We start from the raw sequence: 16,611 nt of genomic DNA on the forward strand, positions 1-16,611 counted from the left end.
GTGATGAGAGGGATGCTTCCAAGCAGCTCCAGAGAGTTATCTTGGGAACTTTACTCTCTTGAGGCTGTTTGGAAGCAAAGTTCAATTTGCCTAGCCTTAGGGTCAAGCTGCCAATACAATGACCATACAAGGCCATTTCTGCTTGCCTCCTTCCTTTTCCCGACTTTTGGGCTTGTTGGGGGAAGGAATGGAAAGGACTGGAAGAATAAGATGACAGTGCTATGCCTAAGCAGTAGCAACCAGAGTCAGCAAGGCACCAGGCTTCTTGCACGGTTTCCTGCTTCCTCACCACTGCCACATTTTAACTTACCCATTGGCCTATGATGGAGAAATCTTGAGATTTACTGCTTTAGCTGATTCAGCCAGCTGGGACATTCTTTACTCCCTTCAGTCTCGGATTCTCCAAGTTTTCTGATACAAATGGCAACCTTACACATAAAGGCTTTTCATGTGCAAGCCAAACATGTGGGAAAGACCAAATTCCAGTGCAATAGGACATGGGCCTATCCCACATTGCTCCAGACTTCCTTTATGTAACTTGCTCTCTCTAGAATTATGTGTGAATAAAGTAATGTGTTCGGGAGTGGCAGGATGCATTGTACATACTTCTGACTGAAGATGGGGAATCATGCTTTGGGATGCTCGATTATCTTAAGAGGTCATTGCAACTAGAAAAATGTTGTATCATCAATTGGCTGAGATATGAGACATTCCTTCTGGTGTGCTAATTATTTTTAAAGACTACCTATTTTACCTAGTCTGAAGCTTTAGGTTGATTTTGATTTCCTGTATGGCAGGGGGTTGGACTGGATGGCCCTTGCGGTCTCTTCCAACTCTATGATTCTATGGAGTTTTTCACATTACTTACCTCCCGCTCTGCTCCCATCGCCCCAGCGTCATCAATCTGCGATGGGAGCCTCCTGGTGGGATCGCAGATGGCGCTATTAAAGGAGAACACTTCATATTTGTCATGGAAGCATTCTCGTAATTGTTTTTAAAAGGGCCCTTTTTAAATAACGGATTAGATAGTTATTTAAAAAGGGCCCTTTTTAAAACAATTATGAGAACGCTTCCATGATGAAAACGGAAGTGTTCCCCTTTGATAGCGCCATCCGCGATCTCACGAGGAGGCTCCCGTCGCAGATTGATGACGCTGGAGTGACGAGAGCAGAGAGAAAAGTAAGTAATGTGATAAACTCCTATGATTCTAAGCAGTGAAATCTACCTCAGGATTCTCCAACTCCTTTTAGTATCATAGCATCTTAGAAGGGCTGCAAGTGTCATTTGGTCCAGCCCCCTGCCATAGAGGAAAACAGTTTTGCCTGTTACAGCATTCCTGAAAGATGCACATCCAACCTTGGTTTAAAGACCTGGCTTAAAGAGCCCCCTGTGCTTTAAGGCAGTGCATAGTTTTTAGTATGCCTATAGGCTTAGCTTTAAGAAGATTCAGGCTGTACCTGTACTGCATAATTAATGTAGTTTGACACTGCTTTAACTGCCATGTCTCAGTGCTATGGAATCTTGGGATTTGTAGTTTGTTGTGGCACCAGAAGTCAGACAGAGAAGGTTAAATATCTCACAAAACTACAAATCCCAGAATTCCATAGCATTGAGCCATGGCAGATAAAGAGATGCCAAACTTCATTATTTCTGCAGAGCAGATGTAGGTTAAGCCTACCTGGAATTAACATCTACTATAATTTGTGGAATTTCTGCTCAGATAGCGGCATTTAGGGTTATGGTATAAGGTAAATTTGGAGTATTTGCATGCATAGTGGCACCATATTTTTAGGGATGCAATATCTTAATAGCCCACTTATGTTTAAACATCTTTTCAGTTTGCAACAAAAGAGATACCCAAGTGGTTCTAGAGTTTGCAGCTATATGGAATACAGAATGTACTTTTAATTCCAGTGTGCTTTTCAGTTTTACATCGCCGAAACAGTATCATGTTGGTAATTATCTGTCTATTGAAGTCTTGCTTTCTACTTTTTTTCCAGTGAGAAAATGTATCCATTTTATGTAAGCAGGACTAATAATAATAACTATCCCTTTCTTACATATACATTTGCTATCATTCTTTTGCATGCTTGAATGTTCTCCCACCTGTCCTCAATTTAATCCACAAATGTAAAGTCATAAATCTTCATGACATTTTGGCAGAAATCACCTATTTTCAGATGACTCCTTTAGGAAACAGTGAATCCAGGTGTTTGGTTTTTGCATAGGCTGCTGCAAAATGAGCATTTTGACATGACTGTGTGCAAATAAAGGTAGAAGGAGCAACATATGAATGATTGGAAAAGCAGGGGAATTGTTTGCACTCAGACTTCATACAGCCCATCCACACCTTACGTTAAGACAGCAAAATTATAATTACAGCACCATCTGTAAAAGGGGAAAGTACAATGTAAGATTTTCTTAGGGGGAAAAAAAGAAGAAGATACTTGCATTGTGACCACATGTGCTTTATTTATTATAACAAGCATACATGTATTAGAAACTCTCATTTCCAAAAGAAGGAATGAAAAATGGGAGACTACTTCTCAGAACAGGCCAGGAAGAAGACAGTAAAGAGAAAAGATGAAACAACTGCATTCCTCTCCTCCCCCTGCCCCAGCACCAGATACTTTTGGTATTTGAAAATCTGAGCACATGTATTTAAACAAAATGGAGATAGTCCAGCTCCTGTTTGGAAATGCTGTGGAAAGGGGATGAGACCTCAGCACAAGCACTGAAACCCTGGACTGTACTCCTTTGGAATTTTCAGACACACTGACACTTGGGCCCCATTCCCACTGGGCTATAAAGCGAATCAAGAATCGGATTATAGGAACATTATTCCCATTTGAACTCGCGTTCGATCCTAGTTTAAGGAAAATTATTCCCATTTGAATTTGCGTTCGATCCTACTTTGATCAACCCGGGTTATCCTGACACCACTTTTCCAGCAGTTCTTTAGCCAGGGACTGTGTCCGATCTGGGGTAAATTAATGGGACTGTTGGGTGTCCGATTCGGGATGGGAGGGCCAATGTTAAATGGACTGGTCAGGGGATGTCACCTGCTTTGTTCTCTTTCCTGGCATTCCCAGTGCCATTTTCCCGTGCATGTAGCTTTTCCTTGGTGGTGCGGGAAGTGATTGCATGTGTAGCAGGCATAGCTAGGCTGGGGCAAGGGGGCCCCAAAGAGAGGGAGACAGAGAGAGTTAGGCTGTATCTACACTGGAGAAATCACCCGGTTTGGCACCGCTTTCACTCTTTCCTGGCTCTAGGGTATGGAATTCTGAGGGCTGGGCCCACAACAAACTCCAACTCCCAGAATGCCATAGCCTTGAGCCAGGATGCTTAAAAGCAGTGCCAAAATGGATGATTTCTCCAGTGTAGATGCAGCCGCAGTCTCTCTCTCTCTCTCTCTGGCATGCATGCTTCTGCGTGCTTCCCTCCCTGCCCCTCCTGGGAGTTGGTTGTGGGACTGGGCGCGCGCGCGCGCGCACACACACACACACACATGGAAAGACCTTTGGAGCGAAATTGGATCCCTTCTTATTCCTCCTCCTCCTCCTCTTCTTCCTCCCCTCTTATTCCTCCTCTTCTTCTTCTTCCTCCTCCTCCTCTTCCACTCTGGGCCCAACAACATACTTCCATAGCCTAGAGCCAGAAAAGAGTGAAAGAGGTGCCAAGAGTGTGGATGCAGCCTCTCTCTCTCTGGTGCGCACATGCTCACCTCACCCGAGTCCTGGGAGTTGGGGTTTGTTGATGGCCAGCTGAGCCCTTCTTATTTCTCTTCCTCCTGCTCCTCCTCTTCTTCCTCCTGTCTTCATCCTCCTCCTCTTCTTCCTCCCCTCTTCCTCCTCTTCTTTTTCATCTTCTTTCTCCTGTTCTCCTCCTCCTCTTTTCTCCTCCCTCATTCCTCCTCTTCCTCTTCTGTTGTTGTGTGTCTTTAACTCCTTTTGGACTTATGGCAACTATGCAGAGTTTCCGTGGCAAGTTTCTTCAGGGGGAGGTTGCCTTTATCTTCCCCTGAGAGGCTGAGAGTGTCTTGCCCAAGGTCTCCGCGTATGTTTGCATAGTCAGTCTGTCTCCTCCAGTTCTCTAGTCACCAAACCAGCCCCCTCTTCTCCTCCTTTCTTCTTCTTTTTCCTCCTCTTCTTCCCCTCTTCCCCTCTTGTTGTTCACCGCCCTGATTTTTAGAAGGGCGGTATATAAATAAAATTTTATTATTATTATTATTCCTCCTCCTCTGTTGTTGTTGTTATTGTGGACCTTCAACTCTTTCCTGACTTATGGCAACCCTGCAGAATTCCCTTGGCATAGTTTCTTCAGGTGGGGGGGTGCCTTTACTTTCTCCTGAGAGGATGAGAGAGTGTGTCTTGCCCAAGGGCTCCCAATGGGTTTGTGTGGCCAGTCTGTCTCCTCAAATTCTCTAGCCACCAAGCCAGCCCCCTCTTCTTTCCCCATTCTTCTTCCTCCTCCTCCTCCTCCTCTTCTTCCTCTCTTCCAATCACAATGATGCCTAGCCGCCCAAGCACTCAGGCGCTTCAGCGATCCATTGACCGCTAAAAAATAACCCTCCAGAAAAACAGGTTTGAAAGATGCAAATGGGAATGGGGAACAAAAATAGCTCTCCTCAAAATGTATTGAAACAACTGACGTCACTGTGACGTCTAATCGCTTAAGCGCTTGACTGACAGCTTAAAAAAGAAAAAAATGGTTCAAGACAGGCAATGGGAATGGGGAACAAAAAAGTCAGTGTCAAAATACAATGGGAACAAGAACATGAGTCAAGAAAAACCGAGTTCGTTTGCTCCCTTTTGTAATGGGAACGATGGACTTGATTTGAATACGACTCGGGAACTTGATCCGAGCCAGACTTGCAACAAGTTTTGTTGCTTTATAGCCCAGTGGGAATGGGGCCTTGCATGTCTTCAGGACTCAGCTGTATTCCTGCAACCTTGCTCATGTGATAAAAGCTCCACAATACATCTGCCACTGTAGCCCAGTTTATACTATGGCCACAGGAAAGTAAATTGAGCCTCTCAGCAGAGACTCCAGTTCAGCAGTGGCCAGCATCCTGTTTGTGACTTACACATGCGTAAGTGAAGCTTACACACAAAACCTCCAGTGCTCCACAGTGTCAAGCCACAGAAGAGAAGGGAAAGGAAGGGAAGGGAATGGGACACAATTAAAGCAGAGAAGATCCTGCTTCTCTGAGCTTCTGCAGAAAAGAAAAGGCACATACCCTCCAACTGTTCCAATTTAGTAGAGACAGTCCTCTGTCTACCACTTTTTCATCTGCTTTTAAAATGTCCCCATTTCTGTCTCCTCCTCCTGTTCCCCCCTTTGTCCACAGCTGATTTCAACTGATGCAAAGTGAGTCCAAAGTGCAAAAGTAGTTTCCACTCATGTCAACAGAAGGGAGGGAGAGAAGGGGATGAGATCTGGCTCTTCTAAGTAAGCTCATGCAAAAGTAAATTGCTGCGACATCTCCTAGCTCATGTGTTCTTCCTCATTATTAATTTTTGCTATCTTGTGCACACTCTGATGTTGCTTGGTCAGTTTTCATCTCTGAAATACTGGAGGGTATAGTGCATTCTAGATCAAACATTGATAGCAACAGGGACTGCAGCCAGTAAATCAGAAGAAGATTCAGAATGAGGAGGGCAGCTATGCAAGAACTAGAAAAGATCCCAAAATGTAAAGATATACTCTCTCTGGCTTTGCTTCGCGAACAAAGATTCAGGAAGGACTCATCCCGCGCTTTGTACAAGCGCGTTGGTGACTAAAAAGGCCAATTCGGGATAAACAGGTCTGGTTGCAGAAAGCACAGCAGAAAGTCTCCTTGGGTGATGTTTCCAGGTTGCGGTTCTTTCTGCGTTGTCGTTTCTCTTCGAGGCTCATTCGGCGTGAGCTTTCAAAGATGGCTTCAGCGTCATGGATAGTGCGTCTCCCTGCCTCCCGATGCGAGGCCAGGGAGGACCATTGTTGGTGATCTATCTGGCCAAGCCTGAGATGTTGTTTCAGGGAGTCCTTGTATCTCTTCTTTGGGGCGCCCCTCTTACGCTGACCCGTGGCGAGTTCACCATAGAATACTATTTTGGGGAGGCGATGGTCCTTCATCCTAGAAACATGTCCTGCCCAGCGCAGCTGCGTCCTCAATAGCATGGCTTCAATGCTGGTGATCCCTGCTTGCTCAACGACAGCAACATTTGTCACATAGTCAGTCCAGTGTATATTTAGAATTGTGCGTAAACAGCGCTGATGAAAGTGTTCAAGGAGTCGTAGGTGTTGGCGATAGGTGACCCATGTTTCAGACCCATAGAGGAGAATAGACAGTACAATGGCTCTATACACACTGATTTTTGTGCTTCGCCTCAAGTGTTTGTTACTCCAGACCAGGGGTAGGCAACCTTTTGAGCCGAGGGGCGGTGTTGCTGTCCCTCAGACAACTGGGGGGCCGAAGCCAAAAAATTAAATTAATAATTTTAAAAAAAAATAAATATAAATAAACCCAGGACAAAGTAGGACAAAATTTTCAAATGGAAGACACTTTTTTTAAAAAAAATGGAGGACACGTGAAAAAATTTACTGATTTTTTAAAAAATGTTAATATAAATGCATGTTTCTGAGGCTTCTATAGACAATTGCCCCCCAAAGGCCCTGGCGGCAATCGGCGGCAGGACCAGGCTGGGGCTGGTCCCAAGGCCTTGCTGGGCCGCAGCCGGCCCGCGGGCCGCAGGTTGCCTATCCCTGCTCCAGACTCTTTTGTGAAGCCTTCCGAATGCGCTATATGCCTTTGCCATCTGTGATCAATCTCTTTATCAATCTTGGCGTTTGAGGAGATGATGCTTCCCAGGTAGGTGAACTGCTGGACAGACTTAAGCACAGATGTGCCTACGGTGATGTGGGGATGGTAGTGTTCTTCCTGTGGTGCCGGCTGGTAGAGAATTTCCATTTTCTTCAGACTGACTTCCAGCCCAAAGAGCTCTGCAGCTGTTGCAAAACAAGATGTGAGGCGCTGCAGAGCTGCTTCCGTATGGGCAACGAGGGCAGCGTCGTCAGCAAAAAGCAGCTCACGGACTAGATAGTTTAGAGTCTTAGTGCGGGCCCTCAGGCGGCTTAAGTTAAACAGGCTACCATCAATACGGTAGCATATATAAATGCCGTCTTCTTCTTTGAGATCTGCTGTAGCCCTTTGGAGCATCATGCTGAAGAAGATTGTAAATAAAGTCGGAGCAAGAACACAACCTTGTTTTACACCATTAGTTATTAGAAAGGGCTCCGAGAGAGCATCGCCATATCTGACTTGACCTTGCTGGCCTTCATGTAGCAGGATGATCATTTGGAGGAATTTGGGGGGGCATCCTAGTCGTTCCAGGATCTGCCACAGACCTTTTCTGCTCACAGTGTCGAAGGCTTTGGTGAGGTTGACAAATGTTACACAGAGTCCTTTGTTCTGCTCTCTACATTTCTCTTGCAATTGTCTGAGGGCAAATACCATGTCTGTAGTGCTCCTATTAGCTCTGAAGCCACATTGGCTTTTTGGGAGAAGTTCTTCTGCAATGGCAGGAACTAATCTGTTCAGCAGTATCCTTGCAAGGATTTTTCCAGCAATGGAGAGCAGTGTTATACCTCGATAGTTTGAGCAATCCGATTTTGCTCCTTTTTTCTTGTACAGGGTGATGATGACTGCGTCTCGGAGATCTGATGGCAGTTCACCTTTTTCCCAGCAACTCACAAGGAGTTCGTGGAGTTTAGCATGGAGTGCATGACCTCCATGTTTCCAAGCTTCAGATATATAACTGATATACAACTGATATACAACTGAGCACAAAAGGGGCTCTTCAAACTGGCCATTAAGGCCAGCCTGGAGGCAGAGGCAGGGCATTGCATCCACATGACGTACACTCAAACTCTGCCCTTCAGGATGCTGTGATGCCATGTACCATTCCACACATCAATGCTCCGGCACTGAGTCCACACGGAAAGGCAAAGAGAGGTGTGGTGTTGCACTGTCCCTTAGGGGCTGTGTGTACAGTCCCACAATTCTCAATTTTTTATTTTAAAAAATGTCTGGGTTTTGAGAAATGTGCACAAATATTATTTCATTTCTTCCTCCTTGCTTTCTTTCACTCAACTATACAGGCACATTGGGAGAGCTATGCACTATGGTGAGACTATTATCTATCTATCTATCTATCTATCTATCTATCTATCTAATCTCTTGAGAGGCATTGTAAATGTGAAATGTTGTAAACTGGGCAATACAAATTGAGCCTTGCCTGGAAATGTGCTTTTGGCCAAACCATATGACTAGCTCTCAAAGAACATTTTTTGGAATGAGAAGTTCTCTGGACATTTGTATTTTCAGCTTTCAGATCTTGAATAAGAAGGACAATAACTTCCTGCAGAGTCTAGAATGACTGATCTCTTTCTCTCTTTTTCGCCAAGCCTATCTGCAGGGGACAAAGCAGTGGGTTTTGGTTTTAAATATTCCCATAGAGGTCTTCAGAACCACCAGGTTATTTGGGCACTGCTGAGGCAATTTAGAATCCTAGTTTCCCACAAGGTTACTTATTCAAGGAGGATTTCAAGTGGCAAGGAAACTTGCTTACTGCTATAATCTCCTGATTGTGAAGAGGGGAAGGAACCTGCTGGTGCTTCTTGTTTACAGTGTGAGAGACTTTATTGTATATTTCACACAACTCACATATCAGCCAATTCTCTGCTTGAGGCTAGGAGGACAGTTTTTATGCTTAACAATACATGTTGGCTTCTTCCTTTGAAGCAGCAGGCTTCCCCACGACTGAATATGATAGGAATTTTGGGTAGCCAAAAATATTCTGCTACTGAAACAGCAGACTATTTAGCAATAACACCTCAGACTGGTACAAAGATTAAAATGGCCTTTTATTGAGAAAGCATTTTTTTCTGGCTCCTTGTTATAAGCACATACCATGTGCCCATTTAAAGGACAAAGCCCAGTTAATAAAGACTCTTCAAGCACACTTTTTACTACAGGACAGAATAATAGAATCATAGAGTTGGAAGAGACCACAAGGGCCAGCCAGTCCAACCCCCTGTCATGCAGAAAATTTAAATCAAAGCATCCCCGACAGATGGCCATCCCAGCCTCTGTTTGAAGACCTCTAAAGAAGGAGATTCCACCACACTCTGAGGGAGTTTGTTCCACTGTCAAACAGCCCTTACTATCAGGAAGTTCCTCCTAATGTTGAGGTGGAATCTCTTTTCCTGTACCTTGCATCCATTGTTCCAGGTCCTGTTCTCTGGAGCAGCAGAGAACAAGCTCGCTCCCTCCTCAACATGACATCCCTTCAAATATTTAAACAGGGCTATCAGGGTAATAGAAGCAGGGATAGATGAGAGTATTGTTTCTATTTATTTTTAATATGAATTTACCCATAGTCATATTAAAAATAATGGTCAGATTACCACAGACTACCTACTGTTGTCACTGCATTCCTCGTGAAGACCCTTACTGCAGCCCATAAAGTAAAAAATGGAGCACCTGTCTTCATTCACATAGCCAGGTGCCCTCTTCCAACATCATAGGCCATGACTAGGGTCTTTACAGTGGACAGTGTGGCAAAAGCAGGTAAGGGGGCATGCTGCCATGAAGTCTGCCAGCTGTTGTTGCAAAGCTTTTGGGAAACTTGGTTGCAAACAGCCAGTTTTAAAAAAACCACATTAGTGGACTTTTGGTGTCTGGTCTGGCCAATCCTGAGCTGGGACTGTCAGCCTGCATCATCTGCACAGACCAGGGGGGACACAAGTTGTGGAGAGTCACTGTCAGAGTGGAATCCCAAATCTGAGATCCCAAATCTGAGTCGCTTATTAAGTGAATGCACTAGGAAAGGAACTAGGGCCAGTAAAAACACCGAGGGTTAAAAGGGTATTCCTGAGGAAAGCAAAGTTTCAGACTATATTTTAAGGAAAGAAGAATCCTCTCCCCAGTTTACTACAGTCAGGATGAGAAGCATGACATAGGGATAGGGAAGTTCTAAAGTTTTGCTTCCCTGTTGAGGTCCTGGGGAAATTGACTCTGAGGCTGCTATTTGCCTCAAGAGCAAAACTCCATCTGGGCAGGGTCAGCTCTAGGTATTTGGCCACCCTAGGTGAGGAGGAGGAAGAGAGGAGAAAGAGGGGAGGAAAGAGAAGGAATGGGGAGGAAGAGGAGGAGGAGGAGGAGGAAAAAGGGAGAAAAAAAGAAGAGGAGGTGGAAGAGGGGAGGAAGAAGAGGAGGAGCAGGAGGAAGAGAAATAAGAAGGGCCCAGCTGGCCAGCAACCATCTACAACTCCCAGGAGGGGCAGGGGAGCATGCGTGCACCAGAGAGAGAGAGAGACTTAAGGCTGCATCTACACAGGAGAAGTCACCCAGTTTGGCACCACTTTCACTCTTTTCTGTCTCTAGGCTATGGAATTCTGGGAGTTGGAGTATGATGTGGGCCCAACTCCCAGAATTCCATAGCCTTAAGCCAGAAAAGAGTTAAAGTGGTGTCAAACTGGGTTATCTCTCCAGTGTGGATGCAGACTGGAAGGCCCACACCACCAACACCAAGCACAGAGCCCTCAGCCCTTACGTCCTCCAGCCAGGTGCCATTTGCAGGTGCTCCTAGCAGCTCTCTCCCTGCTGCTCACTACTGGTCGCCTCATCCTCCTCTCTCTCTGCCTGGCTCTCATTGGCCTCCTTGCTACCCCACCACCCCACCGCCCCTAAATTTATGGCTGCGCTGCCATAAGGGACACTCCTGGTGTCCTCAGGGATAGTGCGTGCATGTGGCCACACTGCCATTAGGGACAACAGGCCTCCACCTAAAATCCCATTGTCCCTAATGGTGAAGTGGCTGCATGCTCCCATTGGGGACAATGGGAGTTAAGGTCTTGTAGATTTTGGTATTTGTGTGTGGGGGGTACAGAATGGATCCCCCATGGATACTGAGGTCCCACTGTACAAGCTTTTCTGAGGTGGAGAATGTGTGACTTGCCCAAGGTCACCCAGTGGTTTACCATGGCCAAGTAGGGATTTGAACTCTGCTCTCATATGTCATGCTCCAATGCTCAAACCACTATGCTATGCAATCCTGGGATTTGCAGTTTATGGAGAAGTAGTTAGAATGGTCATCCAGAGACAAAAAGCAAACTACAAAGCCTAGGATTCCATAGGACATTGCCATGGCAGTTAAAGTGGAATAATAGTGGTATACCTGTGTAATGTGAAAGGTCCCTGGAATATACTTTACACTTCTGTTTTATTAGGCTGACATTTCTTATCGAACTTTGCACCCTGAACCCCTTGCCACTTAGACAAGATTAACATGTTAGTACCAATGAGTATTGCAACCAATAACATGGCAAATTTCTTTTTCAACATTGTAAAAGTGGGCTACTTTTAAAACACTGTAATGAGTAATGTGAACAGCTTCTTAAAAAAAATAACTTTCTAACTTCTGTGATCTCATTACTCTAGTCTGCATATTGCAAAGGCTTCTATGACCTGGCATTACGTCTCACTGAGCTCAGTCAGGTTTACTTCTGAGTCGTTGTGTCTAGAATTACAGTGTAATGGTTTGATATGCATATGACTGTGCCAAATCCAATTATTTTCCACATCCTTTACAATGAGATGCAACCCCCCCCTTCCTGCAATTTGTTGACTCATATCAAAACATGAAACATCCAGACAATTGCTAAATCAGGAATTAGTGTTTTACAGAAGGAAAAGAGAAAGAACTCCTGATTTCTCTCTATCTAAATAACAATACTTACTATAAACAGTCAACTTTAGGTGAACTTCATGAATAAATCAAGGTCAGGTTTTAGAGCCAAAATTAGGGATTTTGATTTGACCTGACGATAAACAAGGGTAAAACTTAGGGGGCATATAACAAAGGGTGTAAAGGGTGAAACAAAGGAAAATGATGGCAAAGCAGACATAACTGTTTGTGCTCATCCTTAAGGATGGATGGATGGATGAGGCGGGCTCTGTGGTAAATGGTGGCTGTGCAATGTATAGGGAAGGCAACCTGGCACAGGCAGGGCTAAGAAAGTATGCACATGTCAAAAAGGATGAAAAGGCAAAGCAAAGGAAATGGTGACTATGGGGCTAAACAGATCAGCCGGTTATATGTGGCATGGGGATGTGACATATGCATGTCATCCACCCCCACACCAGCATCACACCGCATACCCAACTGCATGACAGGGGCATCACGGCGCTCTGTTGGTGCAACATTTAGACAAGCTGCACCAAAGGAGTGCCAAAAAGCCACCGCCACGGCAGCAAGGGCGCCTTTTTGCTGGAGCTAAAAGGAGCGGCATTTTGCCATTCCTTTTAGCACCAGCAAAGGGCTGGATTGGGGGCTGCACAGTGTGCAGCTGCTGCAGCCCCAATCCAGTGCTGAAAAAGGCAGCAGGATACCACTCCAAAGGGGTGGTCTGTAGAGCCCCTATGTTAGCAGTCATTATAGCCTTTAAATTTGCCTGATTTTCGCCCCAAAAGCCGACAAACATGCAAAAATTTCTTATTCAGATTCTCAGTTTGGCACTCCTCTGAGGAGAAGCACCAAAGAGCTACCTCTTCCACCATTTTCTTGGCAAGGCACTCAAAAAGGTCAGAAGCGGTGCTACAGCAGAGAGAGTAGAGGGAGTCAGTCCTTTAGATACTTACAGAATGGAGTAAGCTCTCACCTTTCACCACTTTACTTAGAGATAGGGATGGTTCCTTTTTTTAAAAAAAATTAGAATTCAAGTACATTATTTACATTGATACATGGATCAGTCAACTCAGGTTTTTTTGATCAATTTTTTGAATATAATTTCTAAACATATACATGCCTATATAGTAAACAATTACAGGCTGAGTATCCCTTATCTGGAATTCCAAAATCTCAAATACTCCAGAATCCAAAGTTGTCCACATGCATGTCTGAGAGAGTGACACCCTTGTTTTCAGAGGTTCAGTGTACACAAACTTTGTTTCATGCATGAAAATGTTAAAAATATTATACAGCATACCTGTGCCATACACGGGCTCACCATACGCAGATTTGAGGCTTCACGGATGGTGAGCCCTACCCATTCAAATGAATGGGGCTTCACCATATGTGGGATTTGCCTTTTGCTGGGGGGACGAGGGCAGAACGGATGTCCCGTGTAAGGCAAGGGCACACTGTATATAAAATTGTCTTCCAGCTAAGGTGTATATGAAACATAAATGAATTTCATGTTTAGACTTGGGTCCCATCTCCAAGATAGCTCATTATGTATATGCAAATACTCTAAATTCAGGGGGGGGGGGTGGTGTCCAAAATACAAAGCACTTCTGGTCCAGAGCATTTTGGATAATGGAGACTCAGTTTGTATTAGGTGGACTTGACTCACTATTTTTAAGTATTTAGGTTAGTATCCATGAAATCTGATTTATGAAAAATCATCACTGGAAATTTTATAATCACCTGCCACTCACTATTATTACTCTCCTTTGGGAATGTACTTATAATGTTCCTTTCATCTGACAAATGTTTTAAAACTCAAATTAACAGCAATACACACACACACATCTATATAATGGTGTGCACAAAGAATAATTTTATGAACAGAACTGGTATTTCCCATTCCAAAAGAAAATTAAAAGCATAAGAAATGTTATGCCTATGCAGCCCAATAAAATTGATATATGATGACTAATTCACCTCTAAAGTGCATCTGCTACATTAGTGCCAAAGAAAGCATAATTTGTGTCTGTTTTATGGGAATCTCTGGATCAATGCAGTTTGTTTATGTTGGTGTAAAGTAAATGAATATCTGCCGGCATTTCTTAATGGAAAATTCTCAGTAGCATTTAACCACTGTCATTTCACACTTACTCTGGGTCCAGTGGGAAGATCTGACACTCCTCCCCCATCAATAAAGGGAAAAAAAGATTCCCTGGCTTGTTAGGACTCTAGAAACAACCAGGGATTTTGTGTTCTCAATTTCTGACCTTGTGCAGAATCCACAGGAGATGTCTGACTGCATTACAGACCTTTGCTCATGTTGCATGAGTGGTGTATTTATTACAGTGTCAGACTAGGACTTAGTGTTCAAATTCCCACTCAGATATGCTGCTTCCTGGATGTCCTTGAGCCAGGCATGCTCACTTAGTTTAGCTTAACTCCTGGTGTTATGGTGATAAAATAGGGAACGGGTTTAGCATGTGTCCTGAGCTGGGATGAAGATGGGTTGAGATTGCAATGAAAACACTATGCTTTGCATTGTTCCAGCAGCAGCAATAGCATCTCTATACTGCTTTAGTGTTCTGGGCATACACTAGGCACCAATTCATACCACATGCCTTGAAGTAAATCAAAGATAGAAATCTTCCATAGCAGTGGGTGCACATATGTGTACACTTGTGTGACCAACATATGTTAGATTGCCTGAGATCATCTACTATGTTCACTCCAGAAATAAGATTTACATGATGGACATTTGGTATATGTCACTCTTATACTTCCATAACAGTACAGTGCAGCATTAGTATTGTTTGTTCAGACCTTGAATCTACTTTCAGCCCAAACATGCATCTCCCCAACCACAGAAAGTCTTTTGGGAGAGTTTGTTGGGTTACAGCTGTTGTGTCTGTTGGTGCAAGGCTGATTCTTTCAGTGGAGTGGAGGCTTTGTTGTGTGTTCATTACTGTTATATTGTGCTTTCATGTGTGGGCTCATGGCACATATCTCCAGTCCCAGTCCCCAGAGCTTGACATTTGGATAACAGGCAAGGCCAACAGATGTTTTGCATGAGGGAGAGTCTCTTTCAGTGTCTATCTTGGACTACTGAAAATGAATGGTGAGAGAGCTGCTCCAGTCACCTGCAACAGCCACGGTATGTGTTCTTGCTGGAGGAACTAAGTAGCTACACCTGAAGCAAGTGCAAGTTGGTTGCCTTTTTCGAAGTACCAGCAATATAAGGCCCATGTATCTGCTATTCAGCATATTAGGGAACATGAAGTTTTCTTGGACAGAGTGGAGCATACAGGGGATGTCTCTGAGGTGGGGGTCAATTTCCAAGTACAGGAGGTTGACATTTGGAGGAATGTGGCACACAGCAGTAGAAGGACCAGGGATCACTCTTTGAGTTTGGCGCTACAGAACTGACCTGAGGTTCTCTCCTTTATCAGTGATGATAAGGGGCAGCAACAAGAGCAACACTGTCATTCCGCAGAGAATGTTCAGATGACCTTAGAAGATTCTGTACATGGAATAGCCCCAGCTATTGGTGGTGGTGGTGGTGGTGGTGGTAGGGAACTCCATCCTGAGAGAAACAGAAGCAGTAGTTTGTAAACCTAACAGGAAGATTTGAGAGATATACTGTCTTCCTAGGAAAAAAATCCATGTTGTAACAGAGAATCTGACAAGACTCATCAAACCCACTGACCATTACCACTTCCTTTTGGTCAACATAGGAACCAACGACACTTCAAGGAATAGCCTTCAGGATATCACAAGGGTTTATGAGGATCAGGGTAGGAAGCTGAAGGATCTTGGTGCACAGAGTGTAATTTCATCTTTTCTTCCAGTTGAAGGGCATATACCAGGAAGGGTGAGAAGAATGGTGGAAGTGAACAACTGGGTGATTGGGATGATTTGGCTTCTTGGACCATGGTCTATAGTTTCATGGGGATGAACTTCTGGCAATGATGGGCTGCCCTTCACGACAGTGCACAGGGATGTGATTGCTCAAAAATCTGATCAGGAGTGTCTTAACCTGAGTTATGAAGGGCAGGATTATTGAGGTCAGGAGTTTAAGGGCTGGAGATAAAGGACAGCAGGCGGGCTCACCTGCCCAGCCGCGTTGCTGCGGGGAGGCCGCACCTTGTCGCTGCTGTGTGCATGCCTTGGAGTGCCCCAGCATGCCTTGCTGGGCATCTGAGGCCGGCTGAGCCGGTTGGGAGAGGCCAGAAGGAGCTTTGGTTGGGAGAGGCCTCTCTACCCTGAGAGGGCCTCTCTATGGTTGCTCCTTCTGGTCCTCCAGGCTGCTGATTGGTGCAGCCTGGGGGGGGGGAGGAGTAACCTCTTCCTGGCCCCTCTCCCTTGCTAGGCCTTTATAAGGCCGTGCGGCCCGATGTTCGGGGCCATTTTGCTTGGCTCCCCACCCTTCCTCCCTCGGGTTGTTGTTGCTTGTCACAACTTTGACCGGAGCATAGGCCATGATCTGGGGTGAGTGGTCTCCAGGGCTGCGGAGCACTGGAGCGGGAGTCCTTGCAGACACGGGTACGCTGAGGGCATACGTTGTGGCCATTGCGGGGGCGATAATGTTTGACGTTGCCCGGTGACTAGGGGCTATCGAGAAATACATCCAGATGGCTGGTTGTGGCATACCATGGCCCCTAGGTCATCCCGATGTTCGGCCGAGAGCGGCCATTACTGTCATCGAACAACCGGGATGCTGTCCGATTGTCCAGATCATGACCTTATGCTATAGGCCAACCCTATACGATTGCTGTGGTTGTTACTGTTGCCATTTTAATAAAGTTGTGGCCTTTCCTCCAAGACAAGTTTCTGTGGTTTATTTCTGCGGCGCCCCTCCTAGGCAATAGTCTGAATGTTATAC

Source organism: Sceloporus undulatus, chromosome 2, assembly GCF_019175285.1.
Source record: "Sceloporus undulatus isolate JIND9_A2432 ecotype Alabama chromosome 2, SceUnd_v1.1, whole genome shotgun sequence".
NCBI classification, from domain to species: domain Eukaryota; kingdom Metazoa; phylum Chordata; class Lepidosauria; order Squamata; family Phrynosomatidae; genus Sceloporus; species Sceloporus undulatus.